A 25,897-nucleotide genomic window follows, 5' to 3' on the forward strand; every position below is an offset into this window, starting at 1 on the left:
ACAGGATGTTCGCAAAACAATATAAAAATAATAAATAATTAGGCTTCTTAAATATAATATATTATAACAAAGGAAATCTATTTGTTTGCTCTTTTGAAATATATATGTTTTGCTACTATTAGGAGAAGTCACACATTTTATTTTATTTTTTCTGTCCAAAATACAGAACATCTCAGGCTTAAAAAAAAAAAAAAAAAGCAGATTCTGAATTACTAGACTAAAGCAGTCCATTTTGACTATGATTCTTAGACACTTTGAGGCACAGACTTGTGACATCCAGTACAATTTTCCTACATTTTCTTTCATTAAAATCATTAGACAAGAAAAACTGTAGCAGTGCAGCTAAAAGCCAGAGATGAACTAAGAAGAACTTTATCTTCTGTTGCTAAGGAATAGAGAATGAACTCTGCAGTGACCTAAATTTATTACAGAATAGTTCTCCATGCTGGTGTTCCAAGCACTCTCTAGCAATTACAGCACATTAGGCAGAGGAGTGAATCTCAAGGGGAAATGTCTAGTCTTTTAATCAGCCAGCAGTGAAGTCAGGGTGAGTACAAATTACCTTGTGGTATATATACAAATATATATGTATATAAAATAGATTCCGTGACCATAGATACAACTCTCATTATCTACAGGGTTACAAGTATCTGCATTTTTGCTTTATCTTTCTTCTTTTTATGTTTTTAACCTCCCTGAACTTTGTTAGAAGCATGTTTTATAATGCAGTCATCCACCATTAACCTCCATATAAGCTTTAATGGATACACATAGCAGGCTGTATTCATGCTCAGTATAAATATGTAAGTTTAATATTTTGCAGACTGGAATACACTGACTGTTGCAGTGCTGCCATCAATTATCAAGTATTTTAACTTTTAATTGCCATAGAAAGACATTTCAGTTGTGTTTATATGCCTTTAAAACTGCAATGTAGAGAATGTGTGATAAGAAAATGACTTATTGGTTAAATCAAGTTTTTATGTTAAACTTTTTTTTAAGAGTTTTTGATAATGATTTTTTATCTAATATGTCATTATATAAATAATCCTAAAGTCTTGCAGTTTTCACACTGGTCACGGAGCCACACAACAGACTGACACTTCTTGTTCTGTAGAGATCACTTCTCAGCAGTCATCCCATTATCATTACAGGGAGGATTACAATGGAAGGTAACACCTCTATATGGATAACGCAGAGTCCATTATTGACAATAGGTGATGGACACAGCTCCCTCCTATCTCTTGCTGCACAATGGCCTCTGCACAAGTCACAGAGCATGCATAGAAAACTCTGCCATAGAAGTCAATAGGTCTCCTCCTGTTAACAGGTTCCAATGGTCCCAGTGTCTGCTGTAAAGCATATTTTTAAATGTCGTTAACAGCAGCTCAGGCAAGATGGCTGCCCCCATAATCATGTACAGAAAACAAAATAAAAAAATCTACGATCAAAAAATAAAAGCAGATTAGAAAAAATAAATAAATATATACATATATATATATATATATATATATATATATAGATCACATAAACAACAAAAATTTGAACAGCACATTCCAACTAAATGATATGAAATGTGTATGCAGGTGCAGGACACCTGTGACTGCAAATATACAGCAGAAAAAGAATGGCTTCAGCACACTGCGACACTAATGCCACCTAAACCACTAAATATAAATAAATATGCACTAAAGCTAAATCTACTTATAATCGAGAGGTTCTTAGTGCACATTTTGTTCAAAAAGTGTTAGCCCACCTGCCACGACAAGGCGACCTCTGTAAGGTGGGAACCTATGCTGCACATACACCCAGAACTGGGACTAAGCCTACATATATACCTGGGGATGGTAGGATCCAGCATTGAACTAGTCGTGGCAGGTGGGCAAACACTTTTTGATCGGAACGGAGCCCTGACTGACACAAACGGGAACCATAGGTTTCCGTTTCCATCACCATTGATTTCAATGGTGACGGATTCGGTGCCAAAGGTTTCCGTTTGTCGACTACGCTATTGATTCCGTCAAAACGACGGAACCCTTGCACAACGGAGGCAAGCGGAAACCATTGACACCGTATCCGTCACCATTGAAATCAATGGGGATGGAAACTGAAACCTATGGTTTCCGTTTGTGTCAGTCAGCGCTTCATTCTGATGAAAAGCTCAGACGGAACGGAGTCCTGACGCAGATGTGAACATAGCCTAACTTTGTTTTTCTTACAAAGAACTCCAAATCCCCTGCATAGATCTAGTTTCAAGAGATAACACTAACTGCAGCCACACTTAGAGGGAGCTCCCTGCATACTGTCTTATTAAGTTTAATGCAAAACAATATGCAGAAAGCACCTAAGCTATGTTAAGAAATTAATCAACACAGAATTGTGGACATTGTGTTAAAAGATGGAAATTCTCTTTAATGTACTCAATAATTATCATCTCTTATGTCCCTGTCCAAAGTACAGCCCCCTGGCCTGTCTGAGCTGTCGCCGTTGCCTCTAGTAGACAATTTCAAATATCTTGGCATATTTATAACTAAACTTCCAGATGTTGACCTTTCGTTAAACATGTTACCGCTATTGGGCTTCACCCGTTCTAAATGTCACGCCTTTCACTGCCTTTATCGATATCTGGCCGTATAAACCTGGTTAAAATGATTTTGTTGCCTACATTTCTATATGCCCTTCAGCATTGTCCGGTTCTTGTACCTAAATCTTTTTTTAAACAGCTTAACTCCTTGTTATCACCGTTTATATGGGGAAATTCTCGACATAAAAACTTAGGCTGTCCACGCTCCAAAGGCCTAAGGCACTGGCAGGGACGGCTCTACCAGATTTATTTTTATATTATTTAGTGGGTCAGCTGAAAACCTTAAGTTCCTGGATGCCTGAAAAGGATCTTCCCAACTCAGAGCACCATTTGGCTCATGTACTTGGGAGTCAATGTTTGCTCGGTTCCCTTGAAGTAAATTAAACCCTTGCCCCTACACAAGCTGGCTAGTGTGGTTTGGAGACAAGCGAAAAAACAGTTGGGTTACAATGATATTGTGTCTGAAATGCCTTTATGGAACAATGCTTCTTACTTTCCTTTATGCCACCACGGTTATCTCCAGCTATTGGAACTACAGGGGACCTATATGAAGATAATGTCTTATTTTCATTCACTCAGTTGCAGACTAAGTATGACATACAACGTACCCATTTTCATAGGTATATACAGATTCGTCATATTTTACAAACCCAATTCCATCACTTGAGAAATAACTTAACAATCTCTTCCTTCCTACTGATTCTTAACTCCCAGGGTCCACAAGGCCTGATATCTGCTCTCTATACCCATTTGTTATCCATCACAGTGAATTCCACACCACTTTCTATAGAAAGTAGATGGAAATAATGGATTCCTACAATTCAGACTGATGATTGGAATGATATTTTGGAATCCCATCTTCATGATTCCCCATCAGCAAATAATAAAATGATCCAGTTATGTATAATACACCATATTTAACCCCGGTTGGGATATTCAAAATGGGACGATTGCCTTCTGCAGACTGTTTGAGATGCCATGTTCCAGGGGCAGATTTTTGGCATAAGATGTGGTCATGTACCATCATTAGGGACTTTTGGAATGACATACTATCCCTGTTATCGTCCTTATTACATGTAGGCATCCCTTTATGTCCTAAGATATGTTTGTTTGGTATACTGGATGGGGAGACATGGAATCACCATACTAAATTTTTTTTGAGAGAAACTGTTTCTAGCACGAAAAACTATAGCACAACATTGGATGAATGATCGACTTCGATCCATTGGTCATTGAAAGGGATTGGTAAATTCTGTAATACCTTTCGAGAATGTTGTATTTCTGAATCGTGGTTGTAGTACTAAGTTTTCTAAAGTTTGGGATATTTAGAACAACTCCCCTTTGACAGTCAACCCCTCTGCTGTTTCACCAGATACTGTGATGTAGTAACATAGATGACCCGCATTTTTATTGTGTATCTCCTTGAACTTGCTGTGCCTGATTTATTAGATGCTCATGGGTGACATAGGTCCCAGGCTGTTTTGTTTTCTTTTATTTATGTTCTTGTTTTTTGTCCTTTTATTATAATGTTCATACATACTTCATTGTAAACCAATCTAAGCGCCATTGTTTATGGCATATTGTATTCCTGGAATATACTGTGTGTTCTCATTACTTGACTTTCTGTATGTACGTTGCCTTGTTCCAATGTGATGTATTTTACAGTCAGAGATGTGTGACTGATTTTATACTTAAAGGGAACCTGTCACCAGCATTTTAGCTATAAAGCCAGCAATACCTGGTGAAAGTGGGTGAAAAATCATTGTCATCTAAGCTATAAATATGTTCTAAGTAAGCTCTGTAGCTTTAGTATTCCGTTTTTCAGTGGTCCCATGCCGTATGCAAATGAGCAGAAAAGAGTCAAATCTTCATCTGAAAAGAGTCAGGTTTTCATTCCTCCAGCATCTCAGAGTGGACTCCACCTCCTTCTTTTTGATTGACAGCTCCTTAGCCAGTCAGGGCCGGACAGGTGGTGGCAGTGGGCGTGGTTAAGAAGCTGCATCCCAGAGGGAAAAATAATTACCATAAAAGGCGGGAAAGGTTTAAACGACTATATTTACAGACAGAGGAGGACTTCAGGAAAGAAGAGAACAGGAATGAACTCTGGACAGCTGCGGCCATTGAGGGGTCAGGCGAGTTTAACAGGTAAGATGTTGATGACAGGATCCCTTTAATAAAACGAGTTTAAAAAAAATATTTACTCAATAATTATTCTATTCAAAATTGGAGCATTTCCACCAAAAACATTAAAATGCTAATTGAATTGTTATCTTTGAATTGACTTCTGAGAACCTGATGCTTTATTGTTATTTTGTCAGCATGTTCAATTTATAACTAAGTGTCACTTTTGCAAAGGAAAGGATAGTCTCTAACTTTTGTACAGTATTGTGAATAGATAGCTTTCACAGCAAACAGGTTGAATACTTATGCAAGTATACATTTTCAGTTTTTCAATTTTACTTTAATAAAAGTCTGTGGCCAAAAAATGAATTGTGAGTTGGAAAATTTACTTTACACCTTGATACAGAACTACGTATATTTACCTATCCAAGTGATTCTGAGATTGCTTTCTCGTGACACATTGGACCTTATGTTACTGGCAAAATGTTCTGGATACATTCAGTATTTAATTGTGAAAAACACCCAAATTTTGCAAAAGATTGCAACAATTTGCATTTTTCTCAATTTCAATGTAAGACAGGCAGTTAACTGCTTGTAAGACAGGCAGTTAACTGCTTGTAAGACAGGCAGTTATACCACACAAAATAGTCACTAATTAACATCACTGATATGTCTACTTTAGATTGGCATCATTTTTTGAACATCCTTTTATTTTACTAAGACGTTACAAGGCTTAGAACTTTAGCAGCAATTTCTCACATTTTCCAGAAAATTTAAAAAGGCTATTTTTACAGGGGCCAGTTAAGTTCTGAAGTGGCTTTAAGGGGCAAATATATTAGAAACCCCCAATAAGGCACCCCATTTCAAAAATTGTACCCCTCAAAGTTTTCAAAACAGCATTTAGAAAGTTTCTTAACTCTTTAGATATTTCGCATGAATTAAAGCAAAGTAGAGGTAAAATTGACAAATGTAATTTTTGCTTTGCAGAAATTCATTTTTAATAATTTTTTTTTTTTTGCAACACAGAAGGTTTTACCAGAGATATGCAACTCAGAATGTATTGCCTAGATTCTGCAGTTTTAGAAAATATCCCACATGTGGCCCCAGTATGCTTATGGACTGAAACACAGGCCTCAGAAGCAGAAGCAGAGGAGCACCTTGTAGATTTTGGGGCATCTTTTTTGTTAGAATATATTTTAGGCACCATGTCGGGTTTGAAGAGTGCCATGTAGGGTCTTGTAGTGCCAAAACTGTAGAAATCCCCAAAAGTGACCACATTTGGGAAACTACACTGCTGAAGAAATTTATTTAGGGATATAGTAAGCATTTTGACCCCACAGGTTTTTTCATAAATTATTGGAAGTAGGCCATGAAAATCAAAAAAATGTCAAATAAAATGAAGGTTTAACTATTTTTTTTTTTAATTTCCACAAAGACTAAAGGAGAAAAACACCCCAACATTTGTAAAGAAATTTCTCCAGAGTAAAACAGTACCCCATATGTGTTCATAAACGGCTGTTTGGACACATGGCAGGACTTAGAAGGGAAAGGGGGCCATTTGGCTTTTGGAGCTCAAATTTAGCAGGAATGGTTTGCAGATGCCATGTTGCATTTGCAAAGCCCCTGAGGGGACAAAACAGTGATAACCCCCGACAAGTAACCCCATTTTGGAAACTACACCCCTTGAAGAAATTATCTAGCATTAGTAAATATCCCACATGTGGCCCTAGTATGCTTATGGACTGAAACACAGGTCTCAGAAGCAGAGGAGCACCTTGTAGATTTTGGGGCATCATTTTATTAGAATATATTTTAGGCACCATGTCAGGTTTGAAGAGGTCTTGTAGTGCCAAAACAGTGGAAATCCTCAAAAGTGAACACATTTGGGAAACTATACTGCTCAAGAAATTTATTTAGGGGTATAGTAAGCATTTTGAACCCACAGGTTTTTTGCAGAAATTATTGGAAGTAGGCCATGAAAATAAAAAATTTTCAAATAAAATGTAGGTTTAGCTAATATTTTTATCATTTCCACAAAGATTAAAGGAGAAAAAGCACCACAACATTTGTAAAGCAATTTCTCCTGAGTAAAACATTACCACATATGTGGTCATAAACGGTTCTTTGGACACACGGTAGGGCTGAGAAGGCAAAGAGCACCCTTTGGAGCTCAAATTTAGCTGGAATAGTTTGCGGAGGCATGTCGCATTTGTAAAGTCCCTGACTTTAGTTAAACAATTAGTGTGTAGGTGATTAAACATTGTTCTAATTTTTTTTATTTTTTTCACGAGTCAGGAAATATTATAAATTAGATTCTAATTTATAATATTTCCCAGCACTGGTCACTAGATGGAGCAATTCCCCAAATTGCAGCATTGCATGTGGTAAAGCAACCACATTGCTTTATGCTGCAAAATTGGAAAAAAATCCCTCGCTCTAGTGAGCTCTCAGAATCCTCCCCTCCTTTATCCTGGCTAGTGCCAGGAGAAACGAGGGGATTGAACGGTCAAACCTCCTACACTGTGTGTCGCCATTTTTTGAGCTAACACACAGTGTAGTAGGTTTACATACAGTAGTTAACACACACTGAAACACGAACATACATAGAAATAACTTACCTGCTCCTGCCGCCACTGCTCCCTCTGGTCCGTCCGCTCCGTCTGCTGCCGCTGCTCCAAGTGCACAAGTCCGGAAGCCGCGACCGGAAGTAGTAATCTTACTGTCCGGCCGCGACTTCCGGTCTACAGGACGGCGCTCAGTTCAACTTGGACTGTGTGGGAGCGGCGCATGCGCCGTTCCCACACAGACGGCGTACACCATAGTGGATGGAACGGGCCCCGTTCGCATTCACTATGGGACTGTAGCTGCCGTATTCCATGTCTGTATGTGTCGTTAATCGACACATACAGAAATGGAAAAAATAATGGCAGCCCCCATAGGGAAGAAAAAGTAAAAAAATAAAAAAAAGTAACACACAAACACACAAATAAATATAAAAGTTTTTAATAAAACACTAACATCAAACTGATATAAAAAAAATTTTTTGGGTGACACTGTTCCTTTAAGGAAATTATTTAGGGATATAGTGAGCATTTAAATAAATGATCCAATTAAAAATCCATGGATGTGTGATAAACTTTGAAGCACTTCTTTATACACAGGCCAGGTTTGTCGGGGCAGGTTTCGCACTGATAAATGGTGTATTTTCTCCTTCCCCTTTTGCAACACACTTTGCACCTTTTTTTGGGTCCTTCCCTTTTTACCAGTGGAGGGGATTTTGCTGGGAAAGTGTTGTCCTGGTACAATATGTGGACCATCACCTTCCTGGTTCCAATATACAAGGGCCTTGATAACCACCCCTTAAAAATTAAGGAATGTCCCTGTCCGGCCTGCACATTGGTAAAGCACGTAAGAGTTATACAATGCCATCTGTACCATGTGCAGGGCCAGATTTTTGTACCTTTTTGTTTTCCGCATAGCACTGTATGGCTTTAGTACTTGATCAGAGGGATTAACCCCGCCCATGTACTTATTGTAGCACAGGATTCAATCTGGCTTGAGGTCATTGTAGTGCTGCCTCGGACAGGGACAGGGGTGCTGCCCCTACCGTGAATTGTGGTCAAAATAAGGACATCCCTCTTGTCCTTTTACTTTATCAGCAACATGTTCTCGCTGTGTAGTGCCCTTCTTTCTTCCTTTCTTGTTGGTTGCCGAATCAGAGTTTTAGAGAGGCCTCTCTGGATTTAGCGCATGGTGCCGCATGCTGCAGTTCTTCTGGTGGAGAGGCAGTTAAATAGTGGGATGCTAGTGTAGAAGTTATCCACGTAAAGGTGGTAACCCTGGTCCAGCATTGGGTGCATCAAATCCCACACTATTTTCTCACTAACTCCCAGGACAGGGGGGCATTCTAGAGGTTTTATCCTGGAGTCCTTCCCTTCATAAACCCAAAACCTGCAGCTATACCCTGAGCTGCTCTCGCACAGCTTGTACATTTTAATTCCATACCTTGCCCTCTTGCTTGGCAGGTGATGGCAGAATTTTAGTCTCTCATTAAAATGCACAAGGGACTAGTCTATTGTAATGTTCTTTTCGGGGGTGTAAGCTTCTTGAAATTTGGTGCAGAAATGATCAATGACTGGCCTTATTTTGAATAGGCGGTCATATGTGGAGTCATCACTATCACTATTATTATAATGCAAAAATTTCAGAACTATTTCAAAACGTGTCCGGGTCATTGCCATGCGGTAAAATAGGGTGCTGTATAAAACTTCCGTACTCCAGTATTGCCTAATCTCTGGCTTTTTTACTAGGCTCATACATAGCACAAGGCCTCAAAATGTAATCACCTCCGCTGCCTCTATGGGGTCCACCTAGAAATGATGACGTGGGGTTTTGGGCTAAAAATTGCTGGGCATATAAATTTGTCTGGGCCATCATTAAATTAACAAAATCCTAAGAGAAAGAGACCATGAGAAAGTCAATATCTCAGAGGCCTGCAGTCTCACACCGAATTCCTGAGAAGCCTATGAAATCCGGAATGTGACCCTCATAATTCTTAAGGGGTGGGTTCCACATGGTATCACTCATTTGGGGGGTTGCCGGAGCTGATGTTCTGGGGCACCATTGCGGGGGTTCCTCATCACTGGATGAGGGTGATGATGAGGAGGAGGAGGTCAAGAGGAATGGGGCAATTTCCTCTTCTCACTTGCTGGCCGATTCAGTGTGAGAGGTCAGGGTGGCGTATGCCTCCTTGGCTGCATAGACCCTTTGGGATGATTGGGACATTTTTATTAGGGGGGTATGTAGCGCTTCAACACATGTAACACTCAATTTATTTTTATAGAGGTGGATGTGTGTGTTGTGCTTTTACACGTATATATGAAATTTATAGAAAAAAAAATAAAAGGAAGAGAAGAAAAAGAAGAAAAGAATAAGATAAATATTTAGGAGAATGAAATTTACCGATTGTCCAATATAGAACTGTAAAAAATTCCTGATTACCTGACACTAACAAGTGAACCCTAAAGCTGTTAAAAACGTGAAAAAATTTAGTAAACGAACTTCAGTTAAAAAAAACAGAATGTCTGTCACTACCTGAAGCTAACTATAAGGGTATGTTCACACGGCAACGCCAAATACGTCTGAAATTACGGAGCTGTTTTCAGGAGAAAATAGCTCCTGAATTTCAGACGTTTTTACAAGTGCACACGTTTTTCGCGGCGTCTTTTACGGACGTAATTGGAGCTGGTTTTCATTGGAATCAATGAAAAACGGCTCCAATTACGTCCCAAGAAGTGTCCTGCAGTTTTTGGACGCGGGCGTAATTTTACGCGCCATCTTTTGACAGCGACGCGTAAAATGACAGCTCGTCTGCACAGAACATCGTAAGACCCTTTGCAAGCAATCGGCAGATGTTTGCCGACCATATTGGAGCCGTCTTTTCAGGCGTAATTCGAGGCGTAAAACGCCTCCATTACGTCTGAAAAGAGGTCGTGTGAACATACCCTGACGCTGTAAATTGACTCTAAAACTGTCTCTTCGCTATCAAAAATTTAGTGACCAAACTTCAGTTAAAAAAAACCTGAATGTCCGTCACTAACTGACGCAAACTATAACGCTGTAAATGTACTCTAAATCTGTCGCTATGCTATTAAAAGTTTAGTGAACGAAATTCAGTTAAAAAAAACCTGAATGTCCGTCACTAACTGATGCTAACTATAATGCTGTAAATTGACTCTAAAACTGTCGCTATGCTATCAAAAATTTAGTGACCGAACGTCAGTTAAAAAACCTGAATACCCGTCACTAACTGATGCTAACTATAACGCTGTAAATTTATACTAAAACTGTCACTACGCTATTAAAAATTTGGTGACCAAAATTCAGTTAAAAAAAACTGAATGTCTGTCACTAACTGATGCGAACTATAACTGTCTAAATTTACACTTAAATTTTAGAAAAAATATATAGCTAAAACTTCTGCTATATATATTTTTACAAACCGGACGTCAATAAACATCCGCTACTCTAATGCCCTAACGTTACCCATTTTTTTTTACAGTTTTATAAAAAAAAGGCCCAAAAAAACCCTGCGTCAACAAATTACCACTGAGGCTGATTATAGACTCAGCACTCATTGGCCGCAGGGCGCACATAAAAAAATGGTGCAGTAAAAAAAAGGACAAAAAATAAAAAACCTGCACCAAAAATTTAGCACAGATGCCGATCAGTGATGGTGGTCACTGATCAGTGCTCAGCGGCTGCAGGATGCACACACTGAAATGGTGTGGGTATAAAAAGAAAAAAAAACTGCGTAAAGAAATGACCACAGATGCTGATCAGTGATGGCGGTCACAGATCAACACTCAGTGGCCGCAGGGTGCACACAGGGAAACGGTGCACAAAACAGAAAAAAAAAGTTGTGTATCAAAAATTGAGCGCATAGAGGGATCAGTGATGGCGGTCACTTATCCGCACTCAGCGGCCGTAGGACGTAAAAAGGGGAAGAGGGGAGGGGGAGGAGGGGGTGAGGAGTACAGGGATAAGAAATTTAGGGACAAAACTAGTGCTGCTGCTAAAAAAAAAAAAATCTGCATCAGCACAGATGATATTGATGACCACTCAGTGTGATCACACAGCAGCAGGAAGCAGATGGATGAATACTTCTCAGCAGGATTGCAGCACAGAAGGCCTCAGAACCGGTAAGTATGGCTCACAGACGGTCACACCAGCTCTGCACACCGTTCCTACCCGGAATGAGGTGGGCAGAGCTGGTGGAGGCTGTTTCAAACACGGCTGTTGCAGACCGACCAATCGTAGCGATGGGGGGGGTGGACTCACCGCAATTTTATATATAGTACATGGTAGGGATTGGTGCTGTCCTAGACAGCACCAATTACCACCATATCACTGTGCCCTCTGGCACAGTAATTGGCTAAAGCCGAAAACGGCCGTAATTGGCCAGTCTGAATTGACCGGCCAATGGCAGCGATCGCCGATGCAGGGGGGGTGCAATACCCCCCCAGGCATCGTGTAAAGATGGCCTGCTGTTATGAACAGCAGCCATCTTTACTTCAAAACCGTTTTCCCGTTTGTCGTAAGTATACGGCATTTTGCAGGTAGCACTGGCTTTCCATGACGTATACTTACGACAAATGTCGGGACTAGAGTCAGTTTTACACAGTAATGCCTTGATATACTAAGTATACAAAGGCATTTTCTAAGCGATCAGAAGATCGCATTGTGAAGTCCCCTAGTGGGACTAAAAATAAAAATTGAAAATAGTTAAAGTTTATTAAAAAATAAAAAATAAAGATTACAGTAAAAATAAAATAAAGTAATTTTTATCTATACAAAGTAGCTTTATTTAGTAAAAGTGTAAAATAATAAAAATACACATATATGGTATTGCCGCGATTGTAACTACCCGAACAATAAAGTTAACACATAAATTAAACTGCATGGTAAACGCTGTACAAAAAAAACAATGGCGAAATTGCTTTTCTGTTCCCACCCCCCCAGAAAAATATTATAAAAGTTAATCAATATGACCCATGTACTCCAAAATGATATAAATGAAAATTACACCTTGTCCCCCAAAAAACAATTCCACATATGGCCACATCAATTGAAAACTAAAAAACGTATGGCTCCTGGAATGTGGCAATGCAAAAATAAATAATTTTTGTTTAAAAGGGTTTTTACTGTGCAAACATATTAAAACACAAAACACCTCTACATATTTGGCATCGCTGTAATCGTACCGACCCATAAAATAAAGGTAACATGTTATTTATGCTACATAGTGAACAGCGTAAATTTATCACATGAAAAGCGATGCTAGAATAGCTGTTTTTTTTCAATCCCCTCCCCAAAAAAAGTTAATAAACGTTAATCATTATATTATATACACCCAAAAAATGGTGCCATTGAAAAATGCCCTCATGCAACTTTATCGACGAAAAATTATGCAAAGCTGAAGAATGCTTGATCTGGGTGTTAAGGAGTTAAAGGTATTTTCTCAAAATTATAAATGATTACCTATCTACAGAATAAGTGATAATTTTACCCTTTCACCTATGACAGCACCCCTGGAGAGACAACCCATTCGCTGGACAGGAAGCCTGATGATATAAAAAAGGACACACCTCTCCACACACCCAGTCAGGTTTCCTTTCCTCCGGATGGGATTTTCCTGTGGATCAAGACGCGCTCTCCAGTATTGCAGACCCTCCAGCAGGTACTCACCTGTGTTCCTGGAGGTATTTAGAAGGTGTAAGTCTCTAAGGGAGCAACCTTAAGTCTGGGGCTGGTATCCCCCTCCTCTCCCGGTCACCGCTTCCCTCTACGGAGGTGGTAAGCTCCCCCCGCAGGTGGTGTCTCCACTGGGGGAGAAGTTTCTCCTGGGGTCATGCCTGGCTCTAGTTTACAGAGATGGAGCCAGGACTCGTGGCCCAGCATTCCACCGCTTCCGGCTCACTGCAGTGACCACTTCCGGTCACAGCGCACATCACTTACGGCGGGGATGACGTTCGGACGTCCCAGGAAGTGGTGTTCCTGTGGCCCAGTTGGGGAGCGCATCATAGCCTGGGAGCCTCCCCAGCCAATCCTAGGCCTATTTTAGGCCTGAACCAAGATGGCTCTTTCTCCAACCAAGCAACCAGTATGGAAGCTCCAGGAGAAGCAGCAGGACGCGCTGAACGACCTGAGCGATCAGACCCAGCAAGATCCTCCACTCCGGTACATTAAACGGCATGGGATCTTCTTGGAAGCATGGTAGGACAAACAAACCTATTTTTATTTATTAATTTTGCCCTTTCTTGTATATTACATGTTTCCTAGGTCAGAGAGGGTTCCAGGAAGAAAGTGGACAAGACTCGCAAAAGCGAATGTGCTATGTGTTGTAAAAAGCTAGCAGCCTCTTATCAGACGTTTATGCCAGTTATGTTTATATAAAATCCTGGCAGAGGAATCCACCAGCCTTGCCACAAGCATAAAAGATATGGTGCGAACAGAGGTTAAGAATTCCCTTAGATCCCTTAGAAAGAAACATGACCTTCCTAGCACCTCGTCTGGTAAAATAAGACAGGGTCTAGGTGTTTCTTATTCTTCTAGTGAAGAGGAGATATTTGAGGAAGATGGGGGACTATGGTCCTCTGAATATTCCTTTGACGAAGATGGAGGGGGAAAAAACCTATTTCCAGCTGAGGATGTGGACTAAGTTCTTAAAGCAGTCCGGGCCACTATGATTATTGATGACCCCAAGGAACCATGGTCCATCCAGGACATTATGTTTGAGGGCTTGGGTCCTAGGAAACAGAGGACTTTTCATATTCACAAAAATGGGGCCATCCTCATTAGAAGGGAATGAAGAAACCCTGACAGAAAGTTAGGCATTCCCAAAATTTTGAAAATAAAATATCCCTTTGAGGATGAATTAAGTAAGGACTGGAATAGTTTTCCCAGACTGGATGCCCCAGTAGCTAAGATATCCAGGAAAAATGTCTTACCTTTTGAAGATCTGGGTTCCCACCCCAATCCTATGGATAGGAAGGCGGACTATTACTTAAAGAGGACCTGGGATGCCTCTGCCAGGGCCTTTAAATCTGATATTGCAGCCACATGTGCAGCTAGTTCACTTAAATCTGGATAGCTCAGCTGGAGCTGCATCTCAGAGACAAAACTCTTAGGGATCAGATACTGGCTTCCCTTCCGGTTTTGTCTAAAGCAACAGACTTTTTGGCTGATGCCTCTGTGGACTCAGTCCGTCTGTCAGCTAGATCTGCAGCCCTATCAAACTCAGCCAGAAGAGCTATATGGCTGAAGACATTGAAGGGAGATGCAGGCTCATAAGGGAAACTCTGTTCTATCCTTTGTTCAGGAGACTTTTTGTTTGGTACTCCACTGGATGATTTGGAGAAAGCATCTGACAGGAGGAAAGGGTTTCCTACCCACAACAAAGCAGACTCCTTTCATCCCAGGAAGTTTATGAAAAACCCAATTCTTATTTAGGCCTCAGAATGATCCCAAGAATAAGGTTCACCAACAATAATGCCAGAAGGAGTGGGGAAGGAGGTCGCTTATCCGTATTCTTCCAAGAATGGGAAAAGATCTTGTCAAACCAGTGGGTTCTAGATATTATAAAGACAGGATACAAACTAGAATTCATGACCCCTCCTTCAGACAGATTCCTCCACACAAAGAGGCAAAAATATTCAGAGAAACAGCTTGCTCTAGGGTCAGAGGTTATTTCTCTTATCAAGAAAGGGGTTCTAGTACCTGTACCGAAACAAGAGACAGTGAAGGGCTACTATTCCCCCGTTTTTCTATTAAAGAATCCGGAAGGCAGATTCAGGGTTATAATAAACCTAAAACAGCTAAACTACTTCTGATTTACAAAAGATTTCGGATGGAGAGTATGACCTCTACTGTAAATCTCTTCTTCAGGAATTATATGATGGCATAAATAGATCTGGAGGATGCTTATTACCATGTCCCTGTCTGCATCACTCACCAAAAGTATCTGAGGGTGGCAGTAGTTTTGAACGACTCCCTAATCCACCTCCAATACAGGGCCATCCCATTTGGCATCTCTCAAACTCCGAGAGTCTTTACCAAACTTATAGCAGAAAAGACTTCATATATATGTGCCTGATGGATTCTCAATGCCCTCCGATTCCCACATTGACAGGTTCATATCAGGTAACAAGTATGAGAGATTCTTAATGGATAACTCTGCTACCCTTAGTGGAACCAGGCCTCTTTTTACTACCATCATTTTCCATGAAGCTAAAGCAGCCTTGGTAGTTAACATATTTGGGGTGGGAGTGGGCTGTTTAAGTGCCATAGCCCATAGGTATGAATCCAAGGAGTTAACATTTTCCCCTGCTTTTTCTATGAGAACCCAATGCAAGGACTGTGTAGGGTGCAACCATTGTCTAACCTGATCTAAAATGCAGGCGTGATAGTACGCTGTAATATGAGGGAAGCCCAAACCACCTTGAGCGATTGGTAGGTAAAGAACCTGAGCCGCGACTCTGGCCCTTTGTTTTTTCCATACATATTTCACCAGTAAATTTTGTAGTTTATGTAAATATGAGGTAGGGCTCCAGATGGGCAAATTCCTAAACAGGTAGAGAATTTTAGGTAAAATCATCATTTTCAGTGCTGCAATACGCCCTACCCACGAAACCTCAAATTTAAGGTATTCCTCTAGTTCGCTGGATAACTGGCTCAGTAGCGGGGGGTAGTTAAGAGCATACATCTGAGAGGCTGGGAAAGCTAATTTAATCCCTAGATAAGTCAGCCCTCGAGTCGACCATTGAAAGGAGTACAAAGATTGCAAATTCTGAACCACCAAGTCTGATAGGCCCATGTTCATAATTTGGGACTTATTTTCATTTAGTTTGTAATAAGAAATAGTACTAAACGTGTTTAGACTATTCATAATGTGTGGAAGGGAGGTGCAGGGGTCTGTCAGAATCATAAGTACATCATCGGCGAATAGACCTATTTTGTGTTCAGTTCGCCCAATTTTTACCCCTCTGATTTCTGTATTTGATCTTATGACCTCCGCCAATGGCTCCATCGCCAGAGTAAAAATTAGCGGGGAAAGCGGACACCCCTGACGTGTGCCATTAGTGATAAGAAATGGGGAAGATTGATACCCCGAGGCCAACACCGTAGCAGAAGGATGAGTGTATAGTGCCATAATGATGTCCCGAGCTTTCCCCACTATGCCAAATTTGGTAAGAACAGCCTCCAGGTAACCCCAGTGCACCCGATCAAACGCCTTCTCCGCATCCAAAGATAGAAGCAGAGAAGGCGTCCGACTTCTCCCCACCCAATCGATGAGGTCTACAAACCTTCTCGTCCCATCTACCGAAGATCTCTGCCTAATAAATCCAACCTGATCTTGATGTATCAATTGAGGAAGTATCAAAGCCAATCTCGTGGCTAAGATTTTTGAGTACAACTTTAAATCTGTATTAAGTAGGCTAATGGGACGAAAATTTTGTGGCCTATTCGCAGGTTTGCCCGGTTTAGGTAATGTTATAACTGTAGCTCGGAGCATTTCTGGAGGCATTTGACCCGTCGTGTGAATATGCGTGAATAAAGATAAAAGCTGGGGTCCTAGAATAGTGCGGAATTTTTTAAAATAATCATTAGTAAGCCCATCAGGCCCTGGAGATTTTTGGGATTTCAAGGAACTTATAGCATCTCCAATTTCTGTCAGTTGGAAAGGCTGGGATAAGGCTTCCAGCTGGTCTGGCGTGACACACAGAAGCGCTACAGAGTCCAAAAATCCTCCAATGCCCGACGAGGAAGGGTGGGGAACCACTGGTCCTGTTTTAAATTATAGAGAGAAGAGTAATATTGTGCGATAGAGTTCGCAATATCCTGTGGATTAAATAAAATCTCGTTTTGTTGGTTGTAAAGGAAGGGAATTCTAGATTTACAATCTTGACGTTTTAATTGTTGCGCTAAAAGAGTTCCCGCCCTATTACTGTGCCCGTAATACTTGACTTTCAGACGTCTTAAAGCTTTATCGTATTTGTATAAGTCTAATTGGTGCAATTGTGTATGGAGATGTCCAATCTCGCGGGCTCTTCCTGTATCAAATGCCACTTTATTTACCTGCGTAAGTCGGATAATATCTTCTAATAGTTGAATTCTTTTAGCTTCCCTAATCTTTTTGTCCCTAGCTGCTAAACTAAGGAAGTGCCCTCTCATATAGGCTTTATGGGCACACCAAACCATTGTGGGAGATACCTCCGGGGATACATTAAATTGAAAGAACTCTTCTAAGTTGGTTACATGGGCGTCTTGATATTTAGGGGAATTTAAGATAAAGTGATTAATCCGCCAGGGGAATGAAGGGGGTTTATTAAAATTTTCAGAAATTGAAATCGAAATAGGGGCGTGATCAGACCACGTAATGGGTCCAATTTGAGAGGAAGAGACCTTATCAAACAAATACCTATCCACGAATACCATATCAATTCTCGAATATGTGCCATGAGGGTGTGAAAAGAATGTGAAATCCTTCTCATTTAAATGTTGCAAGCGCCAAACATCCACCAGACCCTCCCCTGACATAGTTTTGAATAATTCCGAGGGAGAATGCACCGCTCCCATTGTTGTAGTGTCTAAAGACGGCCACATAACTTTATTGTAGTCTCCTACTATTATAAGATGTCCTTTTTGAATCTTTCTAAAAAGTCTATTAAGGAATCGGATCTGATGAGTGTTTGGCGCATATATATTGACAATAGTATACTGTACATTATTCAAATGGCATACTAGAATGATATACCGGCCTCCAGGATCAATATGTATATGATCCTGTACAAATGCAACCGCGTGATTAATTATAATAGACACACCTCTTTTCTTTGCAACTGCTGGGGCTGTATATATGTGGGGAAAATGCTTGTGTTTTAGACGAAATGTGTCTGCCTGATTTAAGTGTGTCTCTTGTACACATAACACCGATGCCTGCAATTTCTTAGCTTCAGCCCATAACATGGAGCGTTTGAAAGGGCTATTTAACCCTTTAGTGTTCAGGGAGGAAAATTTAAGTACCATATTGACGGTTAAAATATACTTGCTTAAAGGCCCCTTTCTCGCGGTGTAACAGCCCCACCTGTAATTTCAAACTAGCTATGAGATCTAGTATCTTATGACCTGTGAGTGTGAGTAACTGAACCACCGGATCCAACCCGCGGATCCTTAAACAAACAACTAAACATAGCGATCCAGGTCCTATCTGACAAGCAGACAGTACAACCCCAGAAGGGAGGGAAATCTGCATCAACACTAGCAGACATGACCCTACCCTAGGCCATATCACTGAGAGCTCATCCCCTCAAAACAAAAAGCATAAAGCATAAAACATCCATTACTGGCATAGAATAACTGCCTCCATGGAGGCTACTTATACATGAACAATGCATTCCAGCAGTGTAAACAATAACAGAGGATTTAAATGGGAACCCCCACTGAAGGTTAAAATAAAGAAGACCGACGATGGCGCACTTTGCGCCATTCCTCCTCAAGGCGGTGAAATTTTGTAGCTGGGTTGACAGCTCGGAGCCGTGGAGAAGATCCCCCTTTTGGTAGTCCCCCAGACTCTAAATTCCACTTGGTGATGAGTGCCGCGGCTTTAGCCGGAGTGTCCGCAACATGCCTTGATTCTTTGTACGAGATAACCAATTTAACAGGAAACCCCCATTTATAGGGTATCTGGCAGTCCCGTAAAACACGTGTTGTGGGGCCAAATTCTTTCCTGCGAAGTAGTGTAGCTGCTGAAAGATCAGCAAATAGCTGTATATTCTTAAATCTCTCAGGTAGAGAGGTTGTGTTTCTCGCTGCCAGGAGAAGCTTATCTTTGAAATGGTAAAAATGTATCCGGGCAATCACATCTCTTGGCGTCGATGTCGGCAGGGATTTAGGTTTAGGGATACGATGCGCCCTATCCACCAGCAAATCTCCCTGCGGCGTCTCCGGCAGCAGGGCCACAAATAGATCCATTAAATATTCCATCAGTTGAGCATTTGTTATATCTTCAGGAATACCCCTAAAGCGCACATTATTTCGACGTGACCTGTCCTCCAAGTCCGCAATTTTACACGACAACGCTTCCACTTGTTCTTCCAAACAGATATTAGAGTCCACTAAGTCATTATGGGCCACAGAGTATTCTGATAACTTAGTTTCAATGTGAGAGGTTCTATCCCCCAAGGCCATGAAATCTTTTTGTAAATCATGGAATGCATGCTGAATAGACTGCTGTATAGAAGCATGAAAATCGTGCAGCATGAGTTTAAGTGCAGATTCAGTCACTGGTTTATCAGCCCCTGTGCTGTGTAACATCTCAGACGCCATGTTTAGCACATGGTCTGGAGGAGAGTTATCAGTACTCACTGTTGGGGAAGATGTCGGCCTGGAGGAGAACAGTCCAGCTTGAGGCCCGGTATGCAGCAATGCAGGGTCCGAGGATCGAGGAAAGCAGGGTGAGGAGACTGCGAGGCCTGCACCTCTAACAGCCCCAGAAGATCTGCGGTCAGCTACATGCTCCTCTGACCTCTCTGAAGACGGCGATCCGGCGCCATTTTGGGACCTCGCCGCCGGGAAGAACTCTGTCATCTTTGCAGCTGCCGGTTTCTTACGAATCCTTCCCATCTTGACAGGGTAAGTATCCTTACGGTGTCCGGTTATCGGTGCTGTTATTTAAAATCACGGATGAGCCGTGTGAGAGCCGATGTTAGCCGATTATAGCCTAGGAGCTAGGGAGCTGGAACAACACACGTCCTACTCCATGCGCTTGCGGCCACGCCCCCCGGCTTGCTTGTTTTTTGCGATACGAGTTATAGATGTTATAGGCACCATTTTTGGATAGATGCGACTTTTTGATCACTTTTTATTTTAATTTTTGGAAGACAAAGTGACCAAAAAAACAGCAATTATGGCATTTTTTTTTAGTTTTTCTTTTTTACGGCATTCACTGTGCTGGATAAATAACATAATATTTTTATAGTTTAGGTCGTTACGGTCACAGCGATACCAAATATGTATGGTTTATTATTTTTTTCAATAATAAATGACTTGATAAGGTAAAAAGTGGGACATTGTGTTTTATTTTATTACGTGAAACTTTTATTGTATGTTTTACAACTTTTATTTTTACTTTTTTTACACTTTTTTTTTTACACTTTCCTTTAGTCCCACTAGGGGACTTGAAGGTGCAACTGTTTGTTTGGTGTTCTAATACATTGCACTACCCATGTAGTGCAATGTATTGGAACTGTCAGTTTTTCACTGACAGCAAGTAGATCAGGCTCCGCCTCTGGGCAGGGCCTAATCAGCTTCCGTAATGGCAGACAGGAGGCCATTGTTTGGGCTCATGTTGCCATAGTAGCAGTTGCCAGCCTTGCCATCGCATGGCAGGCTGCCGATTTGCTACAAACCGCTAGGATGCAGCGATCGCAATTGATTGCTGCATCGAAGGGGTTAATGGCAGGAATCGGAGCTAGCTACGGTTCCTGCCGATAGATCGGGGTGTCCATTGTAACATACAGCGGACACACACTGCTGATGACGCCGGCTCAGCTTCTGATTCTCCAATCCTGAACATTACAACAGATGCCAGTCCTTGGGGGTGGGGAGACCATGGCGAATCCTTCTGCCTTCAGGGTCAGTGGGATCCTCAAATCTCCATAAAATCTTCCAACGACAGGGAACTAGAGGCAGTACTTCAGGCTATAAAAGTCACCATTCCTATACTTTCAGGAAAGAGGGTAAAAATTCTTTCAGATAACACGACTACAGTGGCATACATAAATCATCAGGGAGGTACAAGATCAGGACTTCTGATGAATTTAGCCACAGAGATTTTTTCCCTAGCCGAGCTACATCTATTGTCCCTTTCAGCTGTTCGTCTAAGGGGAAGGGACAATCAGGTAGCAGACTTTTTGATCAGGAGACATTTGCTACAATCAGAATGGTCCCTAAACCAGGAAGTCTGGTTATTGTGGCCAGGTGAAGGAATCCTTCCATAGATCTGTTCGCTACCAGGGAGAACAGGAAAGTGCCCAGATTATTCTCCCTAGACCTCAGGGAATATCTGGTAGCAGTAGATGCTCTCTCCCAGTGTTGGAGTCAGGAACAGGGTTATGTCTTTCCTCCCCTTTGTCTACTTCGGAGAGTTTTAAATAAGATCAGTGAAGACAGGGCCTCTGTAATCTTAATTGCTCCATTTTGGCCAAAAAGACCATGGTCCACAAGGTTGAGGAAGCTGTCCTTAGCCCAGCCATGGATTCTTCCAGACAGACCAGATCTCCTGTCCCAGGGCCAAGTAGTTCATCCCGACATCACCAGACTGTACCTTACAGCATGGAGACTGAGAGGATGATCCTCAGAAAAAGAGGAATTTCAGAATCTGTCATCTCTACTTTATTGGCAAGTAGGAAACACGTTACCTCTAAAATATATTTAAGGATCTGGAAAGCCTTTCTTACCTTTACAGAAATTGATATAGATCCATTAACAGATCCAGATATACCCCTGATATTAGACTTTCTCCAGGCAGGGCTAGACAAAAACCTAAAAGCCTAGTACATTAAAGGTACATATTTCTGCTCTAAGCTCGGTCTATGATTCCAGGTTAGCAGAACACCCCTGGATTAGAAGGTTCATGATTGCGGCCTCCAAGATAAGAACTCAAATAAGATCTTCAGTCCCACCCTGGGACTTATACTTAGTCCTTACTGCTATGATGGCTTCATCCTTTGAACCTTTAGACTCCCTGTCCACAAAGTTTCTCAGTCTAAAGATGACCTTTTTGCTAGCAGTTACCACTGTCCGAAGAGTAAGCGAAATTCAAGCCCTCTCGGCCTTCCCTCCTTACACTTTGGTGCTGGAGGATAGGGTAATTATGAAGACCTTACCGGGTTTCTTGCAAAAGGTAATTTCCCCATTTCATGTAGACCAGGAAACTATTGTTCCCTGCTTCTGTAACTCCCCCAAAAAAATCGAAAGGAGAAGGAGATTAATTGTTTAGACATGAGGAGGTGTTTAGTATACTACCTAGAGGTCACAAAAGACTGGAGGTCTTCAGAGAATCTCTTTATTCAGTTCCAGGGTCCAAATGGAGGTTTCGCAGCTAGCAGACCGACAATAGCATGGTGGATTAAACAGGCTATACACTTAGCCTATGTGGGCCAGAACATTAATCCCCCAGAATTCATTCCACTAGAGCTGTATCTACTTCTTGGGCAGAAAGAGCCAACGCATCTCTAGACCAGATTTGCAAGGCGGCTACATGGAGTTCACCCCACACCTTTATTAGACATTATAGGTTATAGTTGCATTCAACCACTGTCCTGACTTTTGGTAGGAAAGTTCCACAAGCGGTGGTCCCACCCTAAAAACTGGGGTTCTGTTTTACATCTCATGGGGTGCTGTCATAAGTGAAAGGGTAAAAGATTAATTACTTACCGGTAATCGGTTTTTCATAAACCTATAACAGCACCCCCCTAGTTTCCCCCCACCTTCAGTAACTTCCTGAGAATCTTTTGTATATAGGATATATATGAATATAAATATATATTAATGGTGTGGGATAGGTTTCCACTATAGTGGCGCAAAAAAAAAAGTGTGTGTGCGTATATATACACGATGTGTATATATAAATAATAACTAATTCTCATCCTAAATTCTTTCTAAAGACTGGGTGTGTGGAGAGGTGTGTCCTTTTTTATATCATCAGGCTTCCTGTCCAGCGAATGGGATGTCTCTCCAGGGGTGCTGTCATAGGTTTATGAAAAACCGATACCCGGTAAGTAATCAATCTTTTCTGATCGTAGGGGGGCCGACCGCTAGTACCCCACGATCGTGGGAATGGGGGTCCCGAACCCCCAGATCCTCCTCACTGACCGCAGTGAGGACATTGAATGGAGAGACAGTAGAGCATGCTTGCTGCCGTTCTATTCAATGTCTATGGCAATGACGAAAACAGCCGAGTACAGCACTTAGCTGTTTCCGCCATTCTCATAGACATTAAATGGAGCGCCGAGCACATGCTCGACCACCGCTACATTCAAGCTCCTCCCTGCAGGGGGTGCATTGAGGAGGATCTGTGAGTTCATGACCCCCATTCTCTTCATCGGTGGGAATACAGGCGGTGGGCCCCCAGCGATCAGAAAATGATCACCTATCCTGTGGATACTTGATAGTTTATGGTTTTGGAATAACCTTTTTTCAGAGGAACTGCTTTGTAATATACAGTAATTACTGACCGGAAAAAACAGTGTATTTAACAAGTAACAAGTATTATGTGTAATTTAGACAGCTCTATTGACTTTTAAGGGGTTCAGTACTTTTGCAGGGCAATGTAGAAATCGAATGATGTGAAATGTAATGGAGCTCTGTAATTCTGTAACTAATAATACTAATATGTACAGTTGTCCCTCAAGTTACAATGGCCTCAGATTACAATATTTTAAACATACAATGGTCTTTCCTGGGCCATTGTAACTTGAAACCACATTCAACATACAATGCCACAAGAGGTCTGGATCGTGTGGCTGTGTAATTGGCTGGTTGATCCAATCACAATGGGCATTTTACTGGTAAAACACCTGTTGCAATGCAGTGCATTTTCTGATTGGCTGTCTATTAGCGCCTCTCTACAGTACAGTACTGCATGTCCTGTATTGCAAATTATCTGCTCCAGAATGAGTTGCTCCTTTGGACACCAGGTGAGAATGGCTCCATGTTATATTTCTGGTACACTGTGTACTGTACAGGCTGCTGAAGAAGCTCCTGTCCTCATCGTAGAAAGGGATTTACAGCCTCCAGCCACCTACAGTATTTCTGACTTTTATATGTGAGAACTTGCTTTATCTGTATCAGTCATCCGCTAAATCGTTTTTTTTTTCTTATGTATGGTTGATATTTTGGGGACTTTGGAACCAATTCCTAGTTTTCCCATAGAGTTATAGTCTTCAACTTACAATCGTCACCCTGGAACCAATTAATATTGTATTTTGAGGGACCACTGTACTTACTGTAAGGTCCACTGCGGACGTGGACCCACTTGGCTACTCTGCCATAACGGAGTAGCTGCTGGCCAGGCAAGAACTTCATAGTCACTAGTACATAGTACCTTGATGGCAGGCTGGTGCCGGATTACTGGAAGCAGGCTGGTGCCAGATTACTGGGAGCAGATTTGTGTTGGATAGCTGGGAGCAGGCTTACATAGTTACATAGTTACATAGTTAGTACGGCTGAAAAAATACACATGTCCATCAAGTTCAACCAAGGGATGGGAAAAGGGAAGGAAAAATTTCTACACATAGGAGCTAATATTTTTTTGTTCTAGGAAATTATCTAACCCTTTTTTAAAGCCATCTACTGTCCCTGCTGTGACCAGCTCCTGCGGTAGGCTATTCCATAGATTCACAGTTCTCACGGTAAAGAAGGCTTGTCGCCTCTGCAGGTTGAACCTTTTTTTCTCCAGACGGAGGGAGTGCCCCCTTGTTTTTTGAGGGGGTTTTACAAGGAACAGGATTTCACCATATTTTTTGTATGTGCCATTAATATATTTATATAAGTTAATCATGTCCCCCCTTAGTCGTCTTTTTTCAAGGCTAAATAGGTTTAATTCTTTCAATCTTTCCTCATAACTTAAATTCTCCATGCCCCTAATTAGCTTCGGCTTGAGCTGGATATCTGGGAGCAGGCTTGTGCTGGATAGCTGGGAGTAGGCTGCTGCCGGATTACTGAAAGCAGGCTGGTACCGGATTACTGGAAGCAGGCTGTGCCGAATTAGGGTCTGTTCACATCACCGTTCATTTCCGTTCCGCGGTTCTGTCGGAGGTTTCGACTACGCTATTGATTTAGTCGGAAAACTGGAAACCAGACGGAATGGTGACGAACGGAAAGCATTAGCGATGTTTCCGTCACCATTGAGATCAATGGTGACTGAAACGGAAGCTGTGCTGTCAGTTTCACTTTCCGTTGCGGAGTTCACCCGACGGAACCCTCCGATGGAACCCTGGAACGGAAATGAACGGTGATGTGAACAGGCCCTTAGGGTGTGTTCATATATATCAGCTGTATCAGCATCAGTTTTTATGTCTCTCAAGTAATTACAACTGATACAAAAACTGATGCAAAAATGTATCAGTTGCCATCAGGCTTTTTCACAATTTTTACTACAAAACCATCAGTTGTCATCAGTTGTCGTTAGTTGTCATCAGTTTTTGACATCCGTTTTTAACATCAGTTTTTACCACAATGGTCCACAAAATCGTAGTCTAGGCTCTGAAAATGTGCCCCTGTATATAGGGCCAAAGTACCACCTGTAGATAATGTCACACAGCCCCCTGTAGATAGCGCCACACAGCTCCCTTGTAGGTAGCGCCACACAGCCCCCTTTTAGGTAGTGCCACACAGCCCCCTTGTAGGTAGCGCCACACAGCCCCCTTGTAGGTAGTGCCACACAGCCCCCTTGTAGGTAGCACTACACTTCCCACAGCCCCATTGTAGGTAGCGCCACAGAGCCCCCTTGTAGGTAGCACCACACTTCCCACAGCCCCATTGTAGGTAGCGAAACACAGCCCACAGCCCCCTTGTAGGTAGAGCCACACAGCTAACAGCCCCTTATAGGTAGTGCCACACAGTCCCCTT

The 25,897-nt window shown here is 41.7% G+C and overlaps 1 long non-coding RNA gene across 1 annotated transcript in view; it reads left to right on the plus strand.

Annotated features, from left to right (window-relative positions):
• The first annotated feature begins 456 nt into the window (after nt 1–456).
• LOC142744318 (uncharacterized) overlaps nt 457–25,897 on the plus strand; it is a 69,251-nt gene continuing 43,810 nt past the window's right edge. Inside the window, exon 1 of the long non-coding RNA XR_012881661.1 lies at nt 457–547. This is a non-coding gene — a long non-coding RNA (uncharacterized LOC142744318). The remainder of the gene's footprint in view (nt 548–25,897) is intronic.

The sequence above is a fragment of the Rhinoderma darwinii genome, chromosome 1 (genome assembly GCF_050947455.1).
Source record: "Rhinoderma darwinii isolate aRhiDar2 chromosome 1, aRhiDar2.hap1, whole genome shotgun sequence".
Taxonomy (NCBI): domain Eukaryota; kingdom Metazoa; phylum Chordata; class Amphibia; order Anura; family Rhinodermatidae; genus Rhinoderma; species Rhinoderma darwinii.